At 39.1% G+C, this 18,068-nt stretch overlaps 1 non-coding gene across 1 annotated transcript; it reads left to right on the plus strand.

The window, feature by feature from the left end:
• The first annotated feature begins 12,444 nt into the window (after positions 1 to 12,444).
• On the plus strand, positions 12,445 to 12,548 carry LOC148574137 (small nucleolar RNA R71). The gene has a single exon (XR_015906592.1). It is a non-coding gene; the product is annotated as a small nucleolar RNA R71 (small nucleolar RNA).
• Positions 12,549 to 18,068: the final 5,520 nt, after the last annotated feature.

The raw sequence follows: 18,068 nt of genomic DNA on the forward strand, positions 1-18,068 counted from the left end.
GAAAATAAATTAAAAAGATTTTGAAATAATAAAAAGAAATTTGAAAATTTGATTGAGATTTTCGAAAATTAAGATTGGGAAAGAAATTAAGTGATTTTTGAAAAGGATTTTGAAATTAGAAATCAAAAAGATATGATTGAAACTTAATTTTGAAAAAGATGTGATTGAAAAGATATGATTGAGAAGATATGATTGAAAATCAAATTAAAAAGAGAAAGTTTTAAAATTAAAGTTGATTACTTGACTAACAAGAAATTAGAAGATATGATTCTAGAATTAAAACTTTTGATCCTTTCTTAATAGGCAAGTAACAACTAGAAAATTTTGAATTAAATTATTAATTGTAGCAAGGATTTTCGAAAATAAAAAAATGGAAAGAAATTGATTTTGAAGAGATATGATTGAAAAGATATGATTTGAAAAAGATTTGAATTAAAAAAAAAATCTTCCCTCTAGTGTCCTTCTGGCGTTTAACGCCCAGAATCCTACCTTTTTAGGCGTTAAACGCCCAGCCAGGTATCCTGGCTGGCGTTTAAACGCCAGTTTTCCTTCTTCACTGGGCGTTTTGAACGCCCAGTTTTTTTTGTTTGATTCCTCTGCTGAATGTTCTGAATCTTCAATTCTTTGTATTATTGACTTGAAAATACGCAATTTTAAAAATTTTTTTTTGAATTTTTAATGATGAGAAACAATAGAAATGCAACTAAGATCAAATAAACAATGCAAGCAAGACACCAAAATTAGAAGTTTGTATACTAAGGACTATAACAATTTGAAAATGCATGTAAGAAACAACAAAAGACACAGAATAAGAGAAATTAAAGATCAGAGCACTGAAATCATCAAGAACAACTTGAAGATCAATGAAGAACATAATGCATATATTCAAAAAATGCAAGAAGAATAAAGACATGCAATTGACACCAAACTTAAAAATTGATATTAGACTCAAACAAGAAACATAAAATATTTTTGATTTTTATGGTTTTATAAATTTTTTTTGTGATTTTTCAAAAATTGAGTGGAAAAGAAAACAAAGGGGTTCGAAATTTTTAATAAGAGTTCCAGGAATCATTGCAATGCTAGTCTAAGACTCCAGTCCAGGAATTAGACATGGCTTACTAGCCAGCCAAGCTTTCAATGAAAGCTCCGGTCCAAAACACTAGACATGGCCAATGGCCAGCCAAGCTTTAGCAGGATCATTGCTAACAACAGCAAAATTGATAGAAATCAACAAGCTCTTGTGATGATAAGTTGAAACCTCGGTCCAATAAGATTAGACATGGCTTCACAGCCAGCCAGACTTCAACAAATCATCATGAAACTCTAGAATTCATTCTTAAAAACTCTGAAGAACAAAATAGAAATTTTTTTTTTGTATTTTAAAATTTTTTTCGAAAATAAAAAGTAAAATTACCTAATCTAAGCAACAAGATGAACCGTCAGTTGTCCAAACTCGAACAATCCCCGGCAATGGTGCCAAAAACTTGGTGCACAAAATTGTGATCATCAATGGCGCCAACAACTTGGTACGCACAATTGTAATCTCAACTCTTTATCACAACTCCGCACAACTAACCAGCAAGTGCAATGGGTCGTCCAAGTAATAAACCTTACGCGAGTAAGGGTCGATCCCACGGAGATTGTCGGCTTGAAGCAACCTATGGTCATCTTGTAAATCTCAGTCAGGCGGATTCAAATGGTTATGGAGGATTGATAATTAAAACATAAATAAAACTTAGAGTAAAGATAGAGATACTTATGTAATTCATTGGTAGGAATTTCAGATAAGCGTATGAAGATGCTTTGTTCCTCTTGAACCTCTGCTTTCCTATTGCCTTCTTCCAATCATTCATACTCCTTTCCATGGCAAGCTTTATGTTGGGCATCACCGTTGTCAATGGCTACTTCCCGTCCTCTCAGTGAAAATGTTCTACGCACGCTGTCACCCCACGGCTAATCATTTGTCGATTCTCGATCATGTTGGAATAGGATCCATTGATCCTTTTGCGTCTGTCACACGCCCAACACTCGCGAGTTTGAAGCTCGTCACAGTCATCCCTTTCCAGATCCTACTCAGAATACCACAGACAAGGTTTAGACGTTCCAGATCTCAGGAATGGCCGCCAATAATTCTAGCCTATACCACGAAGGTTCTAATCTTAGATTAGAAACCCAAGTGATACACGTTCAAGCTTGTTTGCAAGTAGAACGGAAGTGGTTGTCAGTCACGTGTTCATAGGTGAGAATGGTGATGAGTGTCACATAATCATCGCATTCATCATGTTCTTGGGTGTGAATGAATATCTTGGAGAAGAAATAGACTTGCGTTGAATAGAAAAACAATAGTACTTGTATTAATTCATGAAGAACAGCAGAGCTCCACACCTTAATCTATGGTGTGTAGAAACTCCACCATTGAAAATACAAAAGTGATAATGGTGTAAGCATGGTCGAATGGCCAACCTCCAAGGTCTAGGGACTAAACGTCCAAAGATGAAAATACAATAGCAAAAGGCCCTATTTATAGAAAACTAATAGCCTAGGGTTACAGAAATGAGTAATTAATGCATAAATCTTTTTTCGGGCCCACTTGGTGTGTGCTTGGGCTGAGCATTGAAGCTCCCATGTATAGAGACTTTTCTTGGAGTTAAACGCCAGCTTTTGTGCCAGTTTGGGCGTTTAACTCCAGCTTTTGTGCCAGTTCTGGAGTTAAACGCCAGAATTCTTGAGCTGACTTGGAATGCCTGTTTGAGCCATCAAATCTCGGGCAAAGTATAGACTATTATATATTGCTGGAAATCCCAGGATGTCTACTTTCCAACGCAATTGAGAGCGCGCCAATTGGGCTTCTGTAGCTCCAGAAAATCCACTTTGAGTGCAGGGAGGTCAGAATCCAACAGCATCTGTAGTCCTTTTTCAGCCTCTGAATCAGATTTTTGCTCAGGTCCCTCAATTTCAGCCAGAAAATACCTGAAATCACAGAAAAACATACAAACTCATAGTAAAGTCCAGAAGAGTGATTTTTATTTAAAAACTAATAAAAACATAATAAAAAACTAACTAAAATATACTAAAAACATACTAAAAACAATGCCAAAAAGCGTATAAATTATCCGCTCATCAAGCACCTACCAAGAATGTCTTAGAATAGGTCTTGTTATGTTAAAAAAAAAGAAAAAAGAAGAGAGAAAGGAAAAATGGGCACCGACGCGCCAGCGCATTGTGCGCGCGCGCGCCGGTGGTGCACTTCCTACTCTTGGGCCAAAAACCCGAGAGTCATGCCCACTTCATGCCCATCTCGCGCTAGGCACTCTCGCGTCCGCGTACTTGCCGCCTGCGCGCACCTTTACAATTCACCCATCGACACGCAAGCGCACTGTGCGTGCGCACGCCGATGGCGATATGTGGACTCCCTAGTACAAAAACCAGAGAGATATGCCAAGCTTATGCCCACACTTGTGCCCACACCGACGCGTCCGCGCACTGCATGCGTCCGCGCCGGTTGCCAACTGACCTCGCACGTGCGCGCCACTGACGCGCACGCATCCCTTTCTAACATCTCACCGACGCACCAGCGCACTGTGCGCGCGCGCGCCGGTTGCGCGAATCAGTTTTAAAACCTCGCGCCTTGTTCTGTCCCCCTTTCTCACCTCCTTTCATATCTTCTTTCTCCTTCTTCCTTCTCCATCACTTCTCCTTTCTTCTTCTTCTTCCACAATCCACCACTACCGTCTCCGTCCACTCACCGACGACAACCACCTCTTCCGGTGGCACTACACCTCTCCTGTTTCTTTCTCATCTTCACAAAAGAAAATTCAACCTTGCTCTTTTATACTTCTCAAGGTTCTACTTCCTCCATATCTCATCTATTATTTTCTATGCATTATTTCTTCTTCTAGTTAGATTTTTCTTGTTGCTTTACTTAGTTTCTCTTTTAGTTGCATGATGATATTCCTTACTTTTGTTTGCTTACTTTTCCTTTTCCTTATTTTTCCATGGATGTTGAATTTGAGTTTAATTTGCTTTAATAGATCTTTTGTCATTTTTTCCTTATCTTTTCCAATATGTGATATTTATGTGATGATTGTTGTTTTATTTTGGGCTTTAAATTGATTGAGTATCTTATAATTGCTCTCTGCTTGATAATTGCACGCCAAGTGTTCGAGGAAATGCATGAATGCCATTTTGGTTTCTTTTAATAATGTACTTTCAATTGGGTGCTTCTCCTCATTCACTTGTTGTCTTCCATACGCATTGAGTCCACTTTGCTTGTTGATTAGATACATTGAACATGACTTGCTCTTTGTTATGGATGCTTGAGACTATACTTCCTCTTGCCATTTTGCATGCTTCACTTTCTCTTGCATCCCATGCCAAGCGTTATGACCCATGTCTTTATGACTAGATTATTGCAATGTTCCTTTTGGGCACTACCTTTCACTTGCATGTTTTTGTTAAAATAATTCTTTAGGTTTAATGTTTTCTTATTTCCCTTCCTTTCTCAGGATGGCCACCAAGAAAGGCAAGGCAAAAGCTCCAAGGAAACCGGCCGCAAAAAGGGCACCCCAAAGATCAACTTCTAAGGCGCACTCTTCATTGGGAGCCAGACCCCTAACTAAGAAGGCAAAGACACTCGCTCCTATTAATGAGAATGAAAAGAGCAAACTGGAAAAAGATTCTTCAAGGTTCCCCAACCACTTCTGTGAACTTATATTCTCCTCTATAGCTGTACGGAATTATCATCCTGAGCATCTACTTGCTCCGCAGGACAAGGTTGCTCCTTGTATTCTACCCCGCATTGAACGGCGAGGATGAGAGTTTCTTTTGAGAAAACCAAGGGAGATCAACCTTTGTTGGGTGGAAGAATTCTACACTAACTACCATCTCTCATCTCTTCAATCGGTATACATGCGCCGGAAGTAAGTCTCGGTTTCAGAAGAGGCTATTCAGCAAGCGCTTAATGTCCTACCGGTACCAAGTGACATGGATGGCTACCAAGAAGTCTTACGTTAGCGAGAGAAGTTTGGGTTTGATTGGGACTCGATCCTCCGAGTCATTGCTGAACCAGAGGCATTTTGGATCCATGGTCGACTTCGGATGAGGCCCAAGAGCATTGACGCTCGCTTCCTCACTGTAGAAGCGATGAGTCAAGTTCACGCCCGGGGTAATTTACCATTTCCAGCATTGGTATCTGATTTAGTTGCTGCTACGGGTGTTCCTTGGGAAGCCAAGGATAGGAAGATTATAGTTCCAGCTAAGGGTGATGTGGTCCCAAGCGGAAAATACTTACATCTTCCCATGAAAAACCCAAGCCTTGAAATAGTCCTCCCATCTACTATTCCTTCCACTTCATCATCACCACCACGACAAAGATCCACACTTCAAAGGATAGAAGATCTACATCGGAAGCTTGATAGATATGAGCGGTGCAATCAACGCCGATACACTTACATCAAGAAGCTTCTATGTTGTGTTACCCCTAGCATGGAGGAACCCGAAATATTCACATCCACCTCAAACCCAAGTGATGGGAGCTCTGAAGGAGAGGATAGTGACTGTTCCGGTCCCGACCACCCTTTGCGCATTGTTCGTAGCACGGAGGACCGATCTCCATGGGTAACAATCTCTTCCTTTCAATACCCATGGATTTATCTTTTGCTTAGTAATTAGTACATTGTTAGTACATTGCATGTGTAGTTAGTTTTGCTTGTAAATACTCCTTGCATGATAGTTAGTTTCTATAGAGTTGCTTGGTCAAAACAATAACTTCTTCCCCAAGAAACTTTGTTTTGGGGTACCCTACCAAATTTTGAAAAAATTTTGTAGTAAACATGCTTTAAGAATGTATTTTGGAACATAGTGATTGAGCTAAGAACACAAGCATGTAAGTTTTGAGCCTATTGCATGGTTACATCTTCTAACCATTATTTCCCATTCTTGTGTGCATATCTCTCTCTCTATGATTGTGATCCTTGATGCCAAGGCATCTTAGGCGAGTTTCACTAGCATTTTTCTGTTAGTTTTAGTTGTTTTATGCACTTTCTTGAGCTTAAAGTAACCAAGAATGGTTAAATGAATAACAAAGCAATGAACCATCCAAACAGTATGAATTTTATGCAAATTTCATGAGTTTTTAGTTATATTACTTGAATGCTATGAATGGAAGATTCTCATGAAAATTTGCAAGACTTTGATGCAGTTGTTTGGATGATTTCAGGAAAGAAGAGGCTAGGCAAGGAAGCAACAAAAATCAATAAAGGAAGCTTGAATATCACATGTGGGTTTAGGGTTTAGGGTTTAGGGTTTAAGCTTAAACTCCACATGTGATATTCAAGCTTCCTTTATTGATTTTTGTTGCTTCCTTGCCTAGCCTCTTCTTTCCTGAAATCATCCAAACAACTGCATCAAAGTCTTGCAAATTTTCATGAGAATCTTCCATTCATAGCATTCAAGTAATATAACTAAAAACTCATGAAATTTGCATAAAATTCATACTGTTTGGATGGTTCATTGCTTTGTTATTCATTTAACCATTCTTGGTTACTTTAAGCTCAAGAAAGTGCATAAAACAACTAAAACTAACAGAAAAATGCTAGTGAAACTCGCCTAAGATGCCTTGGCATCACAACACCAAACTTAATACTTGCTTGTCCCTAAGCAAGTCCTGAGTTATTTGAGAAGAAAGTATGAAACAGAAAGCAATTACATTGGCTATATTAGTAAGCACTTGAAGTTCATCAGAAGGGTTTTATGCAGAAAGTTGCAGCATCACTTTTTCATTCTTATCAGGTAAGATTATCACTTTTTCATTGCATTCATCAAACACTGCTATGGCCTCTTGTTATTCTTATGTCCTTGGCACTTTTCTCTTCTTTGTTTTTCTTTTCTTTTTCTTTGAGCTCCCTTGCTCCTTGTTTGCTTAGTGTCATTTGTTGCACACGCCTTTGGCATTTTCTTTTTCTTATCAGTGCACTACACATATCCACTGCAGGCATTTTAGTTCACATTTCTTCTTGAGACATTGGTGCCCAGCACCTCTTTGTGTGACTAAATGTTTTGTATTTAGGTTGCTCTTGATAATGGACTTTTGGTTGATAATCCCGGGTTAGTTAACCCAAGTTACCAAGTGTTGAAACACTCCTCAGAACCTATTCATCCAAGCATATCCTTAATACATAAACACCACAGGCATTTGTCTCAGAAGTTCAAACCATTGGTGCCTAGCTTATTTTCTCAATTTTTTTGCTTTTTGGTTGCCCTTTTTCAGTGGCTTTTTCTTCTTCTTTTTCTTTCTTTTTCATGGCCAAAGACATTTATTCATCAAGATCCATAGACAGTTTTCAATTTCTACACAAAAAATGATAATTCTACACTCTATTTCCAGTGATCTGACTAAACAATCAAGCATGCATACCACCACTTAATTCTACTTGATTTGTCACTAATTGAGCCAAGTTACTTTTGTTCAAACTTTTCTTTTATTTTTGGAAACAGAACAAGCATGGCAAGCATTTGATTAAGAAGGTGAAGTTATATCCAAACATCTAGGCATTCACTTTATTCAAAGCACTAAACAGACAAACATACTAGAAACTTCACATAAAACTCAAATGACTTATAATGGAAGAAAGCTCATAAAGACAATTCACCAATTATCATTTGATTAATAAGGAACGAGACCACCTCTCATTTATTGATTCTTGGGATCCTGCTTCTTCTTGCTTCCTACCTCTTTTTGACCACTTGTATTTCCTTTGTCTTTTCTTATGAGCTTTTTCCAGAATCCAGCCTTTTTCATTGTTTCTTCCACTCCTTTTTCAAGGATCATTGCCTTGTTTATTTCTCCTTCTTTCCTCCCTTTGAAATACTCATCAAAAGCTGGGAATGCTGGGTCCATCTTGTGTAGATGTTCCCCTATGTAGTTAAGCTTGATTTGAGAACTGATGTTGTAATCAGCTTGAACTGAGTATCTTGCATTCTGTAAAGTGGTGGCTTCCTTGATTGCCAAGACATTGGCATCTTGGTGTTGGCATATGTGGCTGAAGGATTCCTGTAAGTGTAAATTCTGTTCCCTTTGCAGATCTAAGAATCTTGATTTATAGTTCCTTTGCATATCCATCATTTTTAGGTGAAAGTCCTCTTGTCTCTCCTGAGACCTCATGTATTGTTGAGACATTCCTTCTATGATTTCCTGCATTCTGCTCATATCCATGGGGTCTCTGGGACTTCGTTGTCTTCTTTCTGGAATTCCTTGCTCTTCTTGCTCTTCTTCTCCGTCTTCTCCTTCTTGTCCTTCTTGTTCTGCTTCTTGCTCTGCTTTTGCTTGTTGCCCTTCTTCATTTCTTCTTTTTGTATGTCTTGGAGCAATTGGGCCAAGAGTCATTCTGTACGCAGTTATGGCCAATCCAGGATATAGCCAATTAGGTCTTTCATCTTCAAGTGGTACTTGGGCATCGATGCATAGTCTAATGATGGTGCTAGGGAAGTGGAGCCAGGATTCAGGGTCACTTTTCTCACTAAGCTCTTGTATCTGTTCAGCAATGAGTTTATGAACTTTGATCTCCCCTCCCACCATAATGCAATGTAGCAAGATGGCTCTTTTAGGGACTATTTCTGAAGAGTTTGCAGTGGGTAGGATGGATCTCCTAACTATTGCATACCACCCTTTAGCTTCAGGTGTTAGGTCTCCCCTTCTCAAGACTCTTGGAGCCCCTCTTGTTTTTCTCACCCATTCAGCTCTGATGGCACAAAGGTCTTCAGCAATAGTTGTATAGTCAGGTTCTCCTATCATCCTTTCTTCATAACTTGCTTGGCTAAAACGTATGTTTTTCAGGCCAAGAGTTTTCATGATTGCCTTGGGGCTGAAGTCAACTTCCACCCCTCTCACATAGCTTTTGTATGTGGGTTTCATGGTTGAATCCTCCCTCACTGCATTTGCATAAAACTCTTTTACCAGGTTGATGTTGATTTTAGTGATTGGCTTAGTCAGGAGCTCCCACTTCCTCTTTTTGATCTTTTCCCAAACACCTGGGAACTCATCCTTTTCAAGGTCAAAGGGAACCTCAGCTAGTACCGTTTTAGGTCTCATCCATTCGGCTTGAATCTCATGGAAAACTGATTTGTATCTCCATGCATCGAATTCCCTATTCTCCTCCATTGGCTGCTTGTCTTTTCTTCTTTTGTGGCTAGATGAGGCTGCCATTGGTTCTTTAGTTTTGGTAAGTGACAAGCTAAAGTTGACAAGGTGAAGCAAGAAGTTTTGTTGGAAGTGTGGTGAGGTTGTTTTCGGCAAGAGATAGTTATGCTATGATGAAAGAAAATGTGCATGAAGGAGAATTGGTGGTGTGGAACTCGTTCCCCAAGTGGTTCTTTATAGTGCCTGTAAGTGAAAAATGGACGGCTAGGGTGATTTGTGAAGGGTGGCTTGATGGTAAATATATGAATTAGGGAGAAGGACGAATTGCTTTTCATTTTCTTGGAAGTATTCTGAGTGCATTAGGTTGTACATGTAGCTATCTTTTCATGCAGAACTTCCTTTTCCCATGTGTTAGTTTCAAAGACTTGTGAACTTCCTTTTTGACCAAGCACCGTATCTCCCCCCTTGTCTTTTTCCTCCATTCTTATCCTTCCTTTTGTACCTGCACAAACAAACAAAATTGCTATCATTTTCTTTTTTTTTTTTTCGTTCATGTGAATAATGAATAGTACTTGTACATGTTTTTTTTTTCTTTTTGAATTGTAAATCAATGATTGACTTCCTGAGCTTATAGCCGTGACCTTTGTATGTATGCACACTTATTACTGGACACCAAACTTAGTGTTTGGTAATGTCTCCTGATGACATGAAATCCATGTTGGTTATCCTTAATGAATGTGCATAATCTTAACAAATCATAGTCACTTTGGCTCTTTGATCCTAAACAATTTTACTACCTAAAGTAATTGAAATCAAAGTATTAAAACATGCAAATGGTATACTTGTCATGAATTTCTAAATCCAGAGGAACTTCTTGCTTTTCATTAACTGTGTTCAAAAGGAACACCAAACTTAATGTTTGGTTGTGCACTTTGAATGAAAGATTGAATACAATTTGAATAAAATTTGGGGTGCCTTCAGGCACACCAAACTTAGATACCAATTGTATTTTACATGCAATGTTTAGTGCACTCTTTCAACGGTTGTCCTGAGGATTCAAGTTCATGCATAAGAAACCATGCTTTATTAGATGTAAAGCAAAACAATAAAGAGTAAGGATACTAAAACATGGGTTGCCTCCCATGAAGCGCTTCTTTAACGTCACTAGCTTGACGGTTGTCCCTTGTTAGGGTGGATTGTAGTGCTTGATGTCTTCTCCTCTCACTATGAAAATGTCCCCATTTGATTCCTTCATGACTTCTAAATGTTCCATAGAAAGAACTTTCCTGATTGTGAACACTTGAGGGAGCTGGGAAGGAATGGTTTTGAGGCCAGGTGGGATTGGCAGATAATGACTTGATATCACTTTATCTCCCGGAGAAAAACCTTCAGTGGGAATTTTCTTGTTTCTCCACCCTCTTGGCAATTTCTTTACAATTCTTCCCTTTCTCTTGAGGATTTCTTCATTGACCCTTATGCCATGAGGTTCCTTTTGATCTGTTTCTATTGATTCTTGTGGCTTTAACTCTTGCAATTCTTGTTTGCCTTCCAAGGACTGTTTCAGAATTTCAGCTGCTGGATTGTTTTCCTCCAAACACAGATGGCTACTATCATCCTTAGGCTTTTCAGGTTCTGATTCAGGCTCAGATGCATGTTTGAAAATATTGAAATTGAGCTATTCATCATGTATTCTCAAAATTAGCTCTCCTTGTTCTACATCTATGAGCGCTCTAGTGGTGGCTAGAAATGGCCTTCCCAGAATGATAGGGTGTAGGTAGCTTTCCTCCATGTCCAAAATGACAAAGTCTGTGGGGAGGAAATAATTTCCCACTTTCACCAGCACATTTTCAACTACCCCTTCAGCTTGCTTCTGAGTTTTGTCAGCCAGTTGTATGATTACATCAGTGGATCTCACCTCATTCAGTTGTAGCCTCTTCATAAGAGTCAGAGGCATCACATTTATGCTAGCTCCTAGATCACAGAATCCTTTGTCAATTTTTGTTTCCCCTATGATGCAGGGGATATGAAAACTTCCTGGGTCTGTTTTCTTAGAGACTATGTCCTTCTTGATGAGGGCACTGCACTCTTTGTTCATTATTACAGTTTGTCCTCCCTTCAAAACTCTTTTCTTGCTCAGCAATTCCTTTAAATACTTGATATGTGTAGGCATCTGCTGGAGAATCTCAAGGAAGGGAATATTGATATGGAGAGACTTAAATGTCTCTAAAAACCTTGAATAGGTTTTCCCTTTTGCACCTCCTCCTAACCTCTGAGGAAATGGTGCTTTTGGTTGGTATGTTTCCAGCATGCCTTTTTGCAGTTTCTTGGCTTGTTCAGTTCCACCTTCCTGCTTAGCTTCTTTCACACCTTCCTTCAAGATTTCTGGCTCCTGTTCTGAGGGCCTGATTCCTTCTTCTTCTGAGACTTCCTTCAATATGGTGATGGCCTTGCATTCTTCCCATCTCACTCTCTTTTGTTCCCCTTTAGGATTCTTTTCTGTGTCACTAGGGAACACTGCAGTTGACTTGGGGGCCTGTTGAGATAGCTCTCCTACTTGAGACTCCATCCTCTTGAGTTTTTCACCATGGTTCCTTAAGGTAGATCTCACATCATCCCTAAAGTTTTTCAACTCACTTATGTCCTGACCCATTTTTGCAAGCACTCCTTCTATCCTGTTTAATTGATCTTGAAATTGTTGGTTCGGATTAGGTTGGGTAGGTTGATTATTTTGGCCATGATATGATGGTTGGGAGTAAGTGTTTTGTGTGGCTTGGTATGATCTTTGGTTGGAGTTTTGGTATGTGGAATTGTTATGTTGGTTGTGGTTGTAAGGTTTGTGGTTTTGTGGTTGTGTTTGTTGGTTCCCCCACCCAAAGTTTGGGTGGTTTTTCCATCCTGGATTGTAAGTGTTGGAATGTGGATCATATGATTGCCTTTGTTGGTTTCCCACATAGTTGGCCTCTTCCCAATCACCTCCTTCAGTGCTTACTTCCTCTTGATCTTGTGTGTGTATTGCAGCCACTTGCTTTGTTTCTAATTTCCTGGTGAGCTCTGCTAGTTGCTTGGCAAACACCTTGTTTTGGGCTAAAATTGTATCAACATGGTTCAGCTCCATGACTCCCTTAGTGTTGTGTCTCTCTGAAGCATAGTAGTACTCATTCTCAGCCACTGTCTCGATCACTTCAATGGCTTCTTCCACAGTCTTTTTCCTGTTCAATGAACCTCCTGATGAATGGTCTACAGCCTTCCTTGATTCATAAGAAAGTCCATCATAGAAAATATGCAATTGCACCCAGTCATGGAACATGTCTGGTGGGCATTTCCTTGTCAAATCCTTGAATCTCTCCCATGCCTCGTAGAGAGTTTCACCATCTTGTTGTCTAAACGTCTGAACCTCAGATCGAAGCCTATTGACCTTTTGTGGGGGGTAGAAACGTGCCAGAAACTTGCTCTCCACCTCATCCCAGGTTGTTAGGCTCCCCCTTGGGAATGATTCCAGCCACTTAGCTGCCTTGTCCCTAAGTGAAAATGGGAACAAGAGCAGTTTATAGGTATCTTCCTGGACTCCATTGGACTTCACAGTGTCGCAAATTCTCAGAAATTTTGTGAGATGTTGGTTTGGATCTTCATTAGCACTCCCACCAAATGAACAATGATTCTCCACAAGTGATATTAGCTGTGGTTTGAGTTCAAAATTGTTGGCCTGAATGGGTGGTTTCTGAATGCTGCTACCACAATTCCCAGAGGTTGGGTTTATGTATGAACTAAGAACCCTCCTCTCGGGAATGACATTGTTTCCATCAGCTCTCTCATGGTTGTGAACTTCTCTATCCATGTTGAGATCTAGAGCTTCCTCAAAATTGTCCTCAGATTCTCCTTTAGATTCCTCTTCTCTCAGTACTCTCTTCCCTCTTGCTTCCCTTCTAAGTCTATGAAGGGTCCTCTCTGGTTCAGTATATGGAGGGGTTGATGTCTCTTCTCTCCTACCTGTCATACAAGAACACAGCACAGGCAACAAACAAGTGAAATACTCTTGGTTAATGGAAGAGTATGGTTAGAGTAGTTGAGGTATTAATTCAAATAGTTAGTGAGTCAGTGAGTTAGTTGCTTGAATTTAAAGGCATAAAGAAAGAAAGCATGTAACAGAGTGCAGAAATTAAAATTCAACAAGTAACTTGAACTGAATTAACAAAGCAAGAAAAATGCTCAATCTAGTTAACTTCCAATTTGAGAATTGTCAATCGAAAACCAATCCCCGGCAACGGCGCCATAAACTTGGTCGAACACGTTTAAGCTCCAGTTTAAGGTTAAACTGGAGCTTAAACGTGGAATTGGCTCCCTGGTGCATTTCCCATTTCTGGCGTTTAACTTCCAGTTTAAGGTTAAACTGGAGGTTAAACGCCACTTTCACCCTTTCCTCAGCTTTCATGATTTTGGCCGTTTAAGTTAGCTTTTGAGCACAAACATTAACTTAAACTTACTCTGGTATGAAACCCAATTGAATATCATGGTTTATGGGATTGGGCCTGAAGGATTGATGAGTCTGGAATTTCAATTTGTTGAGTCATGTGTCATTACTTGATTATCACTAAGTTGGCTCAATGAATGTTACAGAATGTGGATCAGCAGCCTCATCAAGATTATGGATCATAAACCCAAAGCAAAAGGAAAGCAGGGAGAGGCCTCAAAGCCCAAGAAACACAACAGAAGCTCAATATAGAAAGTGTATAAATAGGATAGAATTTAAGTTAGGACTTTTAACCTTTTCATTTTGCTAGTTTTCATACCTTTGTAATTGAATTCAGAGCTATGACTCACTAAACCCCTTTCATTGGGTTAGGGAGCTCTATTGTAATTCAATGAATCAATAATAGTTTTATCTTCTTCTTCAATCTTTTCTCTTGAATTTTGTTAGAAAGCTTCTCGATCTAATTCCATTGGGTAGTTGTCTTGGGAAAGAAACTACCCATAATTGGAATCCTTCGGAACCTTGGGAAAGGAATGGAGGATTCATGCTAGAGAAGCTTTCTCACAGTGAATTGGATTGGGGTTTGGATGGATATTGTGACATGTAATCCTACCAAATTGTGGTTCATGAAACTGTGTGGTATAATCAGTGATCGAGCATCATCTCTTCTTATGAACATTTAAACCAAGGGATTGGGAATTTGTTTGTTTTTAGAGAGAATTGGTGAGCCAAGGGATTGGGATCCAATCATATAAGATTGCCAAGCAAAATTCAATGAACGCATTGGTTGAGGAAGAGATAAACATGTTTTGATTCGGAGATCTCAATATCTCCTATAACCCAATGAATTCCCCATTTCTGATTTCCACTTTCTCTTTACATTCTGCAACTCAATTCATGCAATCACCCCCATTCCCTTTTAATTTCAGCAATTTAGCTTCTGCTCTTTAATTCATGCAATTTAAGATTCCGCCATTTCAATTTCTTGTCATTTACGTTTCCCGCCAATTTTACATTCCGCAATTCTCATCTAATTCTTGATTCCGCTCAACTAGACACACTTCTAATCCGAATTGCTCATTCAACCAATCCTTGTGGGATTCGACCTCACTCTATTGTGAGTTTTTACTTGACGATAACCGGTGCACTTGCTGGAAGGAATTTTGCCGATCGTGCAATTTCCTAATCGTAGCATAACAAGTTTATGCGCATCAATCTTTGCTTTGTCTGATTCTTTATGTCCATTACTTTGTGTATGAATGCATTTACATGATTGAGGCCATCATTTTAATAGTCACTTTTTCCAAATGGCTTTAACCCTTTTATCTACCATTGCTAACCAATTTTGAGTCCATGATAAACCCTTTTTGTTCTTAAATAGAGCACATCAACAATCCTAAGCAAAAAACCATGAATGTCTCTAAATTTGGATTTTTGATTAGCTTAGGTAAGTTAGGATGTGTATCATTCAATTCGGAGGGTATACTTGGAAAATTTGGGTAGATATATTGGTGTGTAATTGTAGTGTAATTGAAATTCTAGGATTTGGGAACATGCTCATGTATCGAATGATTGAACTATATGCATTGAAACTTTTGTACATAAAGCCCCAAGAAAAGGGGATAAAAAAAACTAACAAACAAAGCAATAAAAGGGGACAAGGAAACCCCAAGACAAAGTAATAAAAACAATGCATATGGAATGAGAATTGAAAAGAATGCATGAGCATGCAAAAAGTGAAACTCAAGGGTAGCTAGGTAATGTATTATAGTTGTATAGGTTGTTCTATGTGTCAAGTGGGATCCTAGGTTAATCAAGGACTCAAATTTTAAGCTCACTTGGCCATATACATCCTCACCTTCACCCTAGCCCCATTAGAACCCATGAATAAGACCTTATGATACTTGTAAGCATGCATTAAGTAATTGTTGATTGTTAGCTGAAAGACAAATATTGGAAAGCATGATTAGGAGAGGATTGAGTGACGAACCCTATACACTTGAGCGAATTGAGCGGATACACTTCCGGTGAGGGTTCGATGCTCAATTCTTTGTTCCCAGCTTTCACAAGCGTTCATCTAGCAAGTTATATGCACTCCTTAGTGATGTTCGATTTGGTAGGATTTATGAACTACATATTATTTTCACCCTATATGTTCACATGTGTTCTTGGAGGATGGATTTACCCTTGACCAAGCAGGTAGATGATTTTACATTAGTTGCATGCATTCACTTAGGTAGTTTTCATTTCATAAACCCTTTCTCACCATGATCTTTGGTCATTTTATTCTAAGCATGAGGACATGCTTGGTTTAAGTGTGGGGAGATTTGATAAACCCCAATTTTTTGGTTTATATTGTGTAGAATTTGGGGGGTTTTGTCAATATTTCTCACACTTATTCACAAGAAATGCATAGTTTTGTGTTCACTTCCTAATATTTCTCCATGATGAAAAACATGCTTATTTTGCCTTAAAATTGCCATATTTTAATCCTCTTCTATTGCCATTCGATGCCGTGATGTATTTGTTGAGTGATTTCAGAAATTATAGGGTAGGAATAGCCTAGAAGAGAGAAAGAAAGCATGCACAAAAGGGAGGAACATGAAGATTTAAATTTTGGAAAAATCAGCATTGGCACGCACGCGCACTCCATGCGCACGCGTGGATGAGGATGGGTAGAAGTGGCGCGCAAGGATGGACGCATGATGGACGAAAATATTCTTATGTCGGTCAGAAACTAGTAATGAGTCTGGTGCACGAAATCGTGATTGTTCATTCCTTGGTAACGGCGCTAAAAACTTAATACGCACGTTCATAATTTTAGTTCTCTTCACAATTTCAATACAACTAACCAGCAAGTGCACTGGGTCGTCCAAGTAAAAAACCTTACGTGAGTAAGGGTCTATCCTACGGAGATTGTCGGCTTGAAGCAAGCTATGGTCACCTTGTAAATCTCAGTCAGGCGGATTCAAATGGTTATGGTGAATTGATAATTAAAAACATAAATAAAATATAAATTAGGATAGAGATACCTATGTAATTCATTGGTGAGAATTTCAGATAAGCGTATAGAGATGCCTTTCGTTCCTCTGAACCTCTGCTTTCCTGCTATCTTCATCCAATCATTCCTACTCCTTTTCATGGCAAGCTTTATGTAGGGAATCACCGTTGTCAATGGCTACATCCCATCCTCTCTGTGAAAATGGTCCAATGCGCTGTCACTGCATGGCTAATCATCTGTCGGTTGTCGATCATACTGGAATAGGATTTACTATCCTTTTGCGTCTGTCACTACGCCCAGCACTCGCGAGTTTGAAGCTCGTCACAGCCATCCCTTCCCAGATCCTACTCGGAATACCACAGACAAGGTTTAGACTTTCCAGATCTCAAGAATGGCCGTCCATGGGTTCTAACTTATACCACGAAGATTCTAATATCTCAGACTCGGTCCTCTGTATTAGATATCTAAGAGATACTCATTCTAGCTTGTTTGCATGTAGAACGGAAGTGTTTCTCAGGCACGCGTTCATAGGTGAGAATGATGATGAGCGTCACATAATCATCACATTCATCATATTCTTGGGTGCGAATGGATATCTTAGAGAAGGAATAAGCTTGAATTGAATAGAAAAACAGTAGTACTTTGTATTAATTCATGAGGAACAACAGAGCTCCATACCTTAATCTATGGAGTGTAGAAACTCTACCGTTAAAAATACATAAGTGATAAGGTCCAGGCATGACCGAATGGCCAGCCCCCAAAACGTGATCAAAGGATCAAAAGATAATCCAAAGAAGTAAATACAATAGTAAAAAGTCCTATTTATACTAACTAGTTACTAGGGTTTACAGAAATGAGTAAATGATGCAGAAATTCACTTCTGGGGCCCACTTGGTGTGTGCTTGAGCTGAGCATTGAGCTTTACACGTGTAGAGGCTTGTCTTGGAGTTGAACGCCAGTTTGTAACATGTTTCTGGTGTTTAACTCCACTTTGCAACCTGTTTCTGGCGTTTAACTCCAGAATGCAGCATGGAACTGGCGTTGAACACCAGTTTGCGTCGTCTAAACTCGGGCAAAGTATGGACTATTATATATTGTTGGAAAAGCCCTGGATGGCTACTTTTCAACGCAATTGAGAGCGCATCATTTGGAGTTCTGTAGCTCCAGAAAATTCACTTTGAGTGCAAGGAGGTCAGAATCCAACAGCATCTGCAGTCCTTTTTCAGCCTGAATAAGATTTTTGCTCAGGTCCCTCAATTTCAGCCAAAAATTACCTGAAATCATAGAAAAACATACAAAATCATAGTGAAGTCAAGAAATGTGATTTTTATTTAAAAACTAATAAAAATATACTAAAAACTAACTAAATCATACTAAAAACTATGTAAAAACAATGCCAAAAAGCGTATAAATTATCCGCTCATCACAACACCAAACTTAAATTGTTGCTTGTCCCCAAG

The sequence above is a fragment of the Arachis ipaensis genome, chromosome B2 (genome assembly GCF_059453495.1).
Source record: "Arachis ipaensis isolate K30076 ecotype BB chromosome B2, ASM5945349v1, whole genome shotgun sequence".
NCBI classification, from domain to species: domain Eukaryota; kingdom Viridiplantae; phylum Streptophyta; class Magnoliopsida; order Fabales; family Fabaceae; genus Arachis; species Arachis ipaensis.